The 10,327-nt window shown below is 66.8% G+C and overlaps 5 non-coding genes across 5 annotated transcripts; all 5 read right to left on the reverse strand.

Annotated features, from left to right (window-relative positions):
* Positions 1–9: 9 nt before the first annotated feature.
* LOC129529791 (5S ribosomal RNA) lies at positions 10–128 on the reverse strand. Its single transcript, XR_008675343.1, has one exon. It is a non-coding gene; the product is annotated as a 5S ribosomal RNA (ribosomal RNA).
* A 2,129-nt stretch (positions 129–2,257) lies between these two features.
* LOC129529788 (5S ribosomal RNA) lies at positions 2,258–2,376 on the reverse strand. The gene has a single exon (XR_008675341.1). It is a non-coding gene; the product is annotated as a 5S ribosomal RNA (ribosomal RNA).
* A 2,129-nt stretch (positions 2,377–4,505) lies between these two features.
* Positions 4,506–4,624, reverse strand: LOC129529787 (5S ribosomal RNA). The gene has a single exon (XR_008675339.1). It is a non-coding gene; the product is annotated as a 5S ribosomal RNA (ribosomal RNA).
* Positions 4,625–6,753: 2,129 nt separating this feature from the next.
* LOC129529786 (5S ribosomal RNA) lies at positions 6,754–6,872 on the reverse strand. Its single transcript, XR_008675338.1, has one exon. It is a non-coding gene; the product is annotated as a 5S ribosomal RNA (ribosomal RNA).
* A 2,129-nt stretch (positions 6,873–9,001) lies between these two features.
* On the reverse strand, positions 9,002–9,120 carry LOC129529783 (5S ribosomal RNA). Its single transcript, XR_008675337.1, has one exon. It is a non-coding gene; the product is annotated as a 5S ribosomal RNA (ribosomal RNA).
* Positions 9,121–10,327: the final 1,207 nt, after the last annotated feature.

Consider the following 10,327-nt stretch of genomic DNA (forward strand, 5'->3'; position numbering starts at 1 on the left):
CAAAGAAAAAGCCTACAGCACCCGGTATTCCCAGGCGGTCTCCCATCCAAGTACTAACCAGGCCCGACCCTGCTTAGCTTCCGAGATCAGACGAGATCGGGCGCGTTCAGGGTGGTATGGCCGTAGACGCCCGAGGAGGCGCCTGGCTGCCCCAAGAGCCCGGCCGGGCCGTGCCCGCCGGATTGCAGCCGTCACCGCCGGCCCGGGGCCGCGGGGCTCGGATCGGGGACCCCCGAGCCGCTGGCCCGCGGCCTTCCCCCGGCTCCCGTGCTCCCGAGGTTCCACCACATCGGGCCCGCTGGGAGCAGGGAGTGCTCCGAGGCGTCAGGGCCCAGGGCCCACCATCCTGGGACGCCCTCCGTTCCTCCGCCCTGTGGCGGACGCAGCGTTTTGGATCCCTCGCCGCACAGGGGCTCCTGCGAGGCCCCCTCTTGCCCCACCCACCCCGAGCCGTCAGTGCTGGCCAAAGGCCAACAGCCGGCCTAGCCGCGCGGTGCCTTTCTCTCACAACGCCCCCACCACGGTCGCTGGTCTCGACCAAGACCCGGCCGGGGGGCAAGAGGGCGTGGGGTGTAGCCGGTCGTGGGGTGGCCCCGTTTTGCGCCGGGCTGGCACTAGGGGCGGCGGCCTGATCTCGGGTGAGAGGGCCTGAGAGAAACCCAGACACACCCCACCACCAGCAGGAGCAAATCCACTCCCCCACACACAGACACACCCGGGCGCGCTCGCACGCGCGCTCGCGGACACACACACACACAGAAACACACACACACTGACACACACACACACAGAGACACACACACACAGACACACGCACACCCACACACACGCGCACGCACACACACACGCGGCTTGAAGGAGAGCAAGGACGAGATCGATGGAGAGATAGAAACCGAGTGAGGGAGAGAGACAGCGATCGACAGAGAGAGGGGAGGGCGAGAGGGAAGGAGACAGACAGGCTGAGAAAGAGAGAGGGACAGAGAAAGAGAGAGAGAGACAGAGAGACGGAGGGAAAACGGCAGAAGTAGCGCGAGGTCCACGGGGAAACCTAGAAGAGAGAGGCGGAGGGAGCTAGAGAGCGAGAGCGATAGAGACTGAGAGAGGGAGCGCCCGGCTCCGTTAGGCAGCGCCCTCTTGAGCAGGTCGGGATAGGGTGGAGGGGGCTTGGGCTGCGCCAGAACACGGGGGCCAGGCGGTCCGTGCGAGAGGACCGACGGAGCGCTGAGACGGGCTTTTTCTTGGATGAATTGCTTGCTTTGGAGGTGGGTTTCGTAGGCTCCTGCCTTTCTTGGCACCTCCCTGTGCTCTGGGTGCCTTGCGGCGGGCCCCGAGATTTGCAGAGCGCGCCCGCCCGTTTGGCGGGAGCCGTGGCACCGGGCGGGCCCGGAGGCCTGGGTCTCTGGCGTGTCCTCGGGACTGGAGTCGTGGACACGAAGTCGGGGGCATTGGGAATCCCGGGTGCACAGGGACTGTTTTCCTGGTGGCTGGCGAAGCAATGTCCTTCCCCCGGGTAAAGCAGCCCATGCGTTCTGGAGCCGAGGTCTTGGTTGGCGTCCGTGGCACCCGCTGCCCCTGCCCGCCCCTTGCCCCGGTTTGGAAGGGTGCGACGACGGCGCCCGATGGGTGAATTGAATGGCCTGGGCGTTCCGGGAGCGGGAAGGCACCGCGAACGGACGGGACCCCGCGGCTGCGACTTTGGGGTCCGGCCCCCTGCCCTCCCAGGCTGGAGCCGGGCGCCTGGCGGGGCGGCGGCGAGGCGGAAGCGGTGGGACGCTGCTGCCCGGCGTGCAGTAGGGGCGGACCCCCAGGAGGAGGACCCCGGCTGCGGCGGGGGTGTAGGTGGGCGGTAAAGGGGGAGCAGAGTCAGGGGAGGTTGGGAAGCATGGCGACTGTAGGGGGAAGGGAGGCAGCGGGGAAGCCAAAAAAGCCTGCAGCAGGCCGTGCGGGCGCGGTGGCTCCCGCCTGTAATCCCAGCACTCTGGGAGGCAGAGGCGGGTGGATCACGAGGTCAGGAGCTCGAGACCATCCCGGCTAACAGGGTGAAACCCCGTCTCTAGGAAAAAGAGAAAAAATTAGCCGGGCGAGGTGGCGGGCGCCTGTAGGCCCAGCTACTCGGGAGGCTGAGGCCGGAGAATGGCGTGAACCCGGGAGGCGGAGCTTGCAGTGAGCCGAGATGGCGCCACTGCACTCCAGCCTGGGCGACAGAGCGAGACTCCGTCTGGAAGAAAAGGAAAGAAAAGCAGAAAGCCAAAGAAAAAGCCTACAGCACCCGGTATTCCCAGGCGGTCTCCCATCCAAGTACTAACCAGGCCCGACCCTGCTTAGCTTCCGAGATCAGACGAGATCGGGCGCGTTCAGGGTGGTATGGCCGTAGACGCCCGAGGAGGCGCCTGGCTGCCCCAAGAGCCCGGCCGGGCCGTGCCCGCCGGATTGCAGCCGTCACCGCCGGCCCGGGGCCGCGGGGCTCGGATCGGGGACCCCCGAGCCGCTGGCCCGCGGCCTTCCCCCGGCTCCCGTGCTCCCGAGGTTCCACCACATCGGGCCCGCTGGGAGCAGGGAGTGCTCCGAGGCGTCAGGGCCCAGGGCCCACCATCCTGGGACGCCCTCCGTTCCTCCGCCCTGTGGCGGACGCAGCGTTTTGGATCCCTCGCCGCACAGGGGCTCCTGCGAGGCCCCCTCTTGCCCCACCCACCCCGAGCCGTCAGTGCTGGCCAAAGGCCAACAGCCGGCCTAGCCGCGCGGTGCCTTTCTCTCACAACGCCCCCACCACGGTCGCTGGTCTCGACCAAGACCCGGCCGGGGGGCAAGAGGGCGTGGGGTGTAGCCGGTCGTGGGGTGGCCCCGTTTTGCGCCGGGCTGGCACTAGGGGCGGCGGCCTGATCTCGGGTGAGAGGGCCTGAGAGAAACCCAGACACACCCCACCACCAGCAGGAGCAAATCCACTCCCCCACACACAGACACACCCGGGCGCGCTCGCACGCGCGCTCGCGGACACACACACACACAGAAACACACACACACTGACACACACACACACAGAGACACACACACACAGACACACGCACACCCACACACACGCGCACGCACACACACACGCGGCTTGAAGGAGAGCAAGGACGAGATCGATGGAGAGATAGAAACCGAGTGAGGGAGAGAGACAGCGATCGACAGAGAGAGGGGAGGGCGAGAGGGAAGGAGACAGACAGGCTGAGAAAGAGAGAGGGACAGAGAAAGAGAGAGAGAGACAGAGAGACGGAGGGAAAACGGCAGAAGTAGCGCGAGGTCCACGGGGAAACCTAGAAGAGAGAGGCGGAGGGAGCTAGAGAGCGAGAGCGATAGAGACTGAGAGAGGAAGCGCCCGGCTCCGTTAGGCAGCGCCCTCTTGAGCAGGTCGGGATAGGGTGGAGGGGGCTTGGGCTGCGCCAGAACACGGGGGCCAGGCGGTCCGTGCGAGAGGACCGACGGAGCGCTGAGACGGGCTTTTTCTTGGATGAATTGCTTGCTTTGGAGGTGGGTTTCGTAGGCTCCTGCCTTTCTTGGCACCTCCCTGTGCTCTGGGTGCCTTGCGGCGGGCCCCGAGATTTGCAGAGCGCGCCCGCCCGTTTGGCGGGAGCCGTGGCACCGGGCGGGCCCGGAGGCCTGGGTCTCTGGCGTGTCCTCGGGACTGGAGTCGTGGACACGAAGTCGGGGGCATTGGGAATCCCGGGTGCACAGGGACTGTTTTCCTGGTGGCTGGCGAAGCAATGTCCTTCCCCCGGGTAAAGCAGCCCATGCGTTATGGAGCCGAGGTCTTGGTTGGCGTCCGTGGCACCCGCTGCCCCTGCCCGCCCCTTGCCCCGGTTTGGAAGGGTGCGACGACGGCGCCCGATGGGTGAATTGAATGGCCTGGGCGTTCCGGGAGCGGGAAGGCACCGCGAACGGACGGGACCCCGCGGCTGCGACTTTGGGGTCCGGCCCCCTGCCCTCCCAGGCTGGAGCCGGGCGCCTGGCGGGGCGGCGGCGAGGCGGAAGCGGTGGGACGCTGCTGCCCGGCGTGCAGTAGGGGCGGACCCCCAGGAGGAGGACCCCGGCTGCGGCGGGGGTGTAGGTGGGCGGTAAAGGGGGAGCAGAGTCAGGGGAGGTTGGGAAGCATGGCGACTGTAGGGGGAAGGGAGGCAGCGGGGAAGCCAAAAAAGCCTGCAGCAGGCCGTGCGGGCGCGGTGGCTCCCGCCTGTAATCCCAGCACTCTGGGAGGCAGAGGCGGGTGGATCACGAGGTCAGGAGCTCGAGACCATCCCGGCTAACAGGGTGAAACCCCGTCTCTAGGAAAAAGAGAAAAAATTAGCCGGGCGAGGTGGCGGGCGCCTGTAGGCCCAGCTACTCGGGAGGCTGAGGCCGGAGAATGGCGTGAACCCGGGAGGCGGAGCTTGCAGTGAGCCGAGATGGCGCCACTGCACTCCAGCCTGGGCGACAGAGCGAGACTCCGTCTGGAAGAAAAGGAAAGAAAAGCAGAAAGCCAAAGAAAAAGCCTACAGCACCCGGTATTCCCAGGCGGTCTCCCATCCAAGTACTAACCAGGCCCGACCCTGCTTAGCTTCCGAGATCAGACGAGATCGGGCGCGTTCAGGGTGGTATGGCCGTAGACGCCCGAGGAGGCGCCTGGCTGCCCCAAGAGCCCGGCCGGGCCGTGCCCGCCGGATTGCAGCCGTCACCGCCGGCCCGGGGCCGCGGGGCTCGGATCGGGGACCCCCGAGCCGCTGGCCCGCGGCCTTCCCCCGGCTCCCGTGCTCCCGAGGTTCCACCACATCGGGCCCGCTGGGAGCAGGGAGTGCTCCGAGGCGTCAGGGCCCAGGGCCCACCATCCTGGGACGCCCTCCGTTCCTCCGCCCTGTGGCGGACGCAGCGTTTTGGATCCCTCGCCGCACAGGGGCTCCTGCGAGGCCCCCTCTTGCCCCACCCACCCCGAGCCGTCAGTGCTGGCCAAAGGCCAACAGCCGGCCTAGCCGCGCGGTGCCTTTCTCTCACAACGCCCCCACCACGGTCGCTGGTCTCGACCAAGACCCGGCCGGGGGGCAAGAGGGCGTGGGGTGTAGCCGGTCGTGGGGTGGCCCCGTTTTGCGCCGGGCTGGCACTAGGGGCGGCGGCCTGATCTCGGGTGAGAGGGCCTGAGAGAAACCCAGACACACCCCACCACCAGCAGGAGCAAATCCACTCCCCCACACACAGACACACCCGGGCGCGCTCGCACGCGCGCTCGCGGACACACACACACACAGAAACACACACACACTGACACACACACACACAGAGACACACACACACAGACACACGCACACCCACACACACGCGCACGCACACACACACGCGGCTTGAAGGAGAGCAAGGACGAGATCGATGGAGAGATAGAAACCGAGTGAGGGAGAGAGACAGCGATCGACAGAGAGAGGGGAGGGCGAGAGGGAAGGAGACAGACAGGCTGAGAAAGAGAGAGGGACAGAGAAAGAGAGAGAGAGACAGAGAGACGGAGGGAAAACGGCAGAAGTAGCGCGAGGTCCACGGGGAAACCTAGAAGAGAGAGGCGGAGGGAGCTAGAGAGCGAGAGCGATAGAGACTGAGAGAGGAAGCGCCCGGCTCCGTTAGGCAGCGCCCTCTTGAGCAGGTCGGGATAGGGTGGAGGGGGCTTGGGCTGCGCCAGAACACGGGGGCCAGGCGGTCCGTGTGAGAGGACCGACGGAGCGCTGAGACGGGCTTTTTCTTGGATGAATTGCTTGCTTTGGAGGTGGGTTTCGTAGGCTCCTGCCTTTCTTGGCACCTCCCTGTGCTCTGGGTGCCTTGCGGCGGGCCCCGAGATTTGCAGAGCGCGCCCGCCCGTTTGGCGGGAGCCGTGGCACCGGGCGGGCCCGGAGGCCTGGGTCTCTGGCGTGTCCTCGGGACTGGAGTCGTGGACACGAAGTCGGGGGCATTGGGAATCCCGGGTGCACAGGGACTGTTTTCCTGGTGGCTGGCGAAGCAATGTCCTTCCCCCGGGTAAAGCAGCCCATGCGTTCTGGAGCCGAGGTCTTGGTTGGCGTCCGTGGCACCCGCTGCCCCTGCCCGCCCCTTGCCCCGGTTTGGAAGGGTGCGACGACGGCGCCCGATGGGTGAATTGAATGGCCTGGGCGTTCCGGGAGCGGGAAGGCACCGCGAACGGACGGGACCCCGCGGCTGCGACTTTGGGGTCCGGCCCCCTGCCCTCCCAGGCTGGAGCCGGGCGCCTGGCGGGGCGGCGGCGAGGCGGAAGCGGTGGGACGCTGCTGCCCGGCGTGCAGTAGGGGCGGACCCCCAGGAGGAGGACCCCGGCTGCGGCGGGGGTGTAGGTGGGCGGTAAAGGGGGAGCAGAGTCAGGGGAGGTTGGGAAGCATGGCGACTGTAGGGGGAAGGGAGGCAGCGGGGAAGCCAAAAAAGCCTGCAGCAGGCCGTGCGGGCGCGGTGGCTCCCGCCTGTAATCCCAGCACTCTGGGAGGCAGAGGCGGGTGGGTCACGAGGTCAGGAGCTCGAGACCATCCCGGCTAACAGGGTGAAACCCCGTCTCTAGGAAAAAGAGAAAAAATTAGCCGGGCGAGGTGGCGGGCGCCTGTAGGCCCAGCTACTCGGGAGGCTGAGGCCGGAGAATGGCGTGAACCCGGGAGGCGGAGCTTGCAGTGAGCCGAGATGGCGCCACTGCACTCCAGCCTGGGCGACAGAGCGAGACTCCGTCTGGAAGAAAAGGAAAGAAAAGCAGAAAGCCAAAGAAAAAGCCTACAGCACCCGGTATTCCCAGGCGGTCTCCCATCCAAGTACTAACCAGGCCCGACCCTGCTTAGCTTCCGAGATCAGACGAGATCGGGCGCGTTCAGGGTGGTATGGCCGTAGACGCCCGAGGAGGCGCCTGGCTGCCCCAAGAGCCCGGCCGGGCCGTGCCCGCCGGATTGCAGGCGTCACCGCCGGCCCGGGGCCGCGGGGCTCGGATCGGGGACCCCCGAGCCGCTGGCCCGCGGCCTTCCCCCGGCTCCCGTGCTCCCGAGGTTCCACCACATCGGGCCCGCTGGGAGCAGGGAGTGCTCCGAGGCGTCAGGGCCCAGGGCCCACCATCCTGGGACGCCCTCCGTTCCTCCGCCCTGTGGCGGACGCAGCGTTTTGGATCCCTCGCCGCACAGGGGCTCCTGCGAGGCCCCCTCTTGCCCCACCCACCCCGAGCCGTCAGTGCTGGCCAAAGGCCAACAGCCGGCCTAGCCGCGCGGTGCCTTTCTCTCACAACGCCCCCACCACGGTCGCTGGTCTCGACCAAGACCCGGCCGGGGGGCAAGAGGGCGTGGGGTGTAGCCGGTCGTGGGGTGGCCCCGTTTTGCGCCGGGCTGGCACTAGGGGCGGCGGCCTGATCTCGGGTGAGAGGGCCTGAGAGAAACCCAGACACACCCCACCACCAGCAGGAGCAAATCCACTCCCCCACACACAGACACACCCGGGCGCGCTCGCACGCGCGCTCGCGGACACACACACACACAGAAACACACACACACTGACACACACACACACAGAGACACACACACACAGACACACGCACACCCACACACACGCGCACGCACACACACACGCGGCTTGAAGGAGAGCAAGGACGAGATCGATGGAGAGATAGAAACCGAGTGAGGGAGAGAGACAGCGATCGACAGAGAGAGGGGAGGGCGAGAGGGAAGGAGACAGACAGGCTGAGAAAGAGAGAGGGACAGAGAAAGAGAGAGAGAGACAGAGAGACGGAGGGAAAACGGCAGAAGTAGCGCGAGGTCCACGGGGAAACCTAGAAGAGAGAGGCGGAGGGAGCTAGAGAGCGAGAGCGATAGAGACTGAGAGAGGGAGCGCCCGGCTCCGTTAGGCAGCGCCCTCTTGAGCAGGTCGGGATAGGGTGGAGGGGGCTTGGGCTGCGCCAGAACACGGGGGCCAGGCGGTCCGTGCGAGAGGACCGACGGAGCGCTGAGACGGGCTTTTTCTTGGATGAATTGCTTGCTTTGGAGGTGGGTTTCGTAGGCTCCTGCCTTTCTTGGCACCTCCCTGTGCTCTGGGTGCCTTGCGGCGGGCCCCGAGATTTGCAGAGCGCGCCCGCCCGTTTGGCGGGAGCCGTGGCACCGGGCGGGCCCGGAGGCCTGGGTCTCTGGCGTGTCCTCGGGACTGGAGTCGTGGACACGAAGTCGGGGGCATTGGGAATCCCGGGTGCACAGGGACTGTTTTCCTGGTGGCTGGCGAAGCAATGTCCTTCCCCCGGGTAAAGCAGCCCATGCGTTCTGGAGCCGAGGTCTTGGTTGGCGTCCGTGGCACCCGCTGCCCCTGCCCGCCCCTTGCCCCGGTTTGGAAGGGTGCGACGACGGCGCCCGATGGGTGAATTGAATGGCCTGGGCGTTCCGGGAGCGGGAAGGCACCGCGAACGGACGGGACCCCGCGGCTGCGACTTTGGGGTCCGGCCCCCTGCCCTCCCAGGCTGGAGCCGGGCGCCTGGCGGGGCGGCGGCGAGGCGGAAGCGGTGGGACGCTGCTGCCCGGCGTGCAGTAGGGGCGGACCCCCAGGAGGAGGACCCCGGCTGCGGCGGGGGTGTAGGTGGGCGGTAAAGGGGGAGCAGAGTCAGGGGAGGTTGGGAAGCATGGCGACTGTAGGGGGAAGGGAGGCAGCGGGGAAGCCAAAAAAGCCTGCAGCAGGCCGTGCGGGCGCGGTGGCTCCCGCCTGTAATCCCAGCACTCTGGGAGGCAGAGGCGGGTGGATCACGAGGTCAGGAGCTCGAGACCATCCCGGCTAACAGGGTGAAACCCCGTCTCTAGGAAAAAGAGAAAAAATTAGCCGGGCGAGGTGGCGGGCGCCTGTAGGCCCAGCTACTCGGGAGGCTGAGGCCGGAGAATGGCGTGAACCCGGGAGGCGGAGCTTGCAGTGAGCCGAGATGGCGCCACTGCACTCCAGCCTGGGCGACAGAGCGAGACTCCGTCTGGAAGAAAAGGAAAGAAAAGCAGAAAGCCAAAGAAAAAGCCTACAGCACCCGGTATTCCCAGGCGGTCTCCCATCCAAGTACTAACCAGGCCCGACCCTGCTTAGCTTCCGAGATCAGACGAGATCGGGCGCGTTCAGGGTGGTATGGCCGTAGACGCCCGAGGAGGCGCCTGGCTGCCCCAAGAGCCCGGCCGGGCCGTGCCCGCCGGATTGCAGCCGTCACCGCCGGCCCGGGGCCGCGGGGCTCGGATCGGGGACCCCCGAGCCGCTGGCCCGCGGCCTTCCCCCGGCTCCCGTGCTCCCGAGGTTCCACCACATCGGGCCCGCTGGGAGCAGGGAGTGCTCCGAGGCGTCAGGGCCCAGGGCCCACCATCCTGGGACGCCCTCCGTTCCTCCGCCCTGTGGCGGACGCAGCGTTTTGGATCCCTCGCCGCACAGGGGCTCCTGCGAGGCCCCCTCTTGCCCCACCCACCCCGAGCCGTCAGTGCTGGCCAAAGGCCAACAGCCGGCCTAGCCGCGCGGTGCCTTTCTCTCACAACGCCCCCACCACGGTCGCTGGTCTCGACCAAGACCCGGCCGGGGGGCAAGAGGGCGTGGGGTGTAGCCGGTCGTGGGGTGGCCCCGTTTTGCGCCGGGCTGGCACTAGGGGCGGCGGCCTGATCTTGGGTGAGAGGGCCTGAGAGAAACCCAGACACACCCCACCACCAGCAGGAGCAAATCCACTCCCCCACACACAGACACACCCGGGCGCGCTCGCACGCGCGCTCGCGGACACACACACACACAGAAACACACACACACTGACACACACACACACAGAGACACACACACACAGACACACGCACACCCACACACACGCGCACGCACACACACACGCGGCTTGAAGGAGAGCAAGGACGAGATCGATGGAGAGATAGAAACCGAGTGAGGGAGAGAGACAGCGATCGACAGAGAGAGGGGAGGGCGAGAGGGAAGGAGACAGACAGGCTGAGAAAGAGAGAGGGACAGAGAAAGAGAGAGAGAGACAGAGAGACGGAGGGAAAACGGCAGAAGTAGCGCGAGGTCCACGGGGAAACCTAGAAGAGAGAGGCGGAGGGAGCTAGAGAGCGAGAGCGATAGAGACTGAGAGAGGAAGCGCCCGGCTCCGTTAGGCAGCGCCCTCTTGAGCAGGTCGGGATAGGGTGGAGGGGGCTTGGGCTGCGCCAGAACACGGGGGCCAGGCGGTCCGTGCGAGAGGACCGACGGAGCGCTGAGACGGGCTTTTTCTTGGATGAATTGCTTGCTTTGGAGGTGGGTTTCGTAGGCTCCTGCCTTTCTTGGCACCTCCCTGTGCTCTGGGTGCCTTGCGGCGGGCCCCGAGATT

Source organism: Gorilla gorilla, chromosome 1 (assembly GCF_029281585.2).
Source record: "Gorilla gorilla gorilla isolate KB3781 chromosome 1, NHGRI_mGorGor1-v2.1_pri, whole genome shotgun sequence".
NCBI classification, from domain to species: domain Eukaryota; kingdom Metazoa; phylum Chordata; class Mammalia; order Primates; family Hominidae; genus Gorilla; species Gorilla gorilla.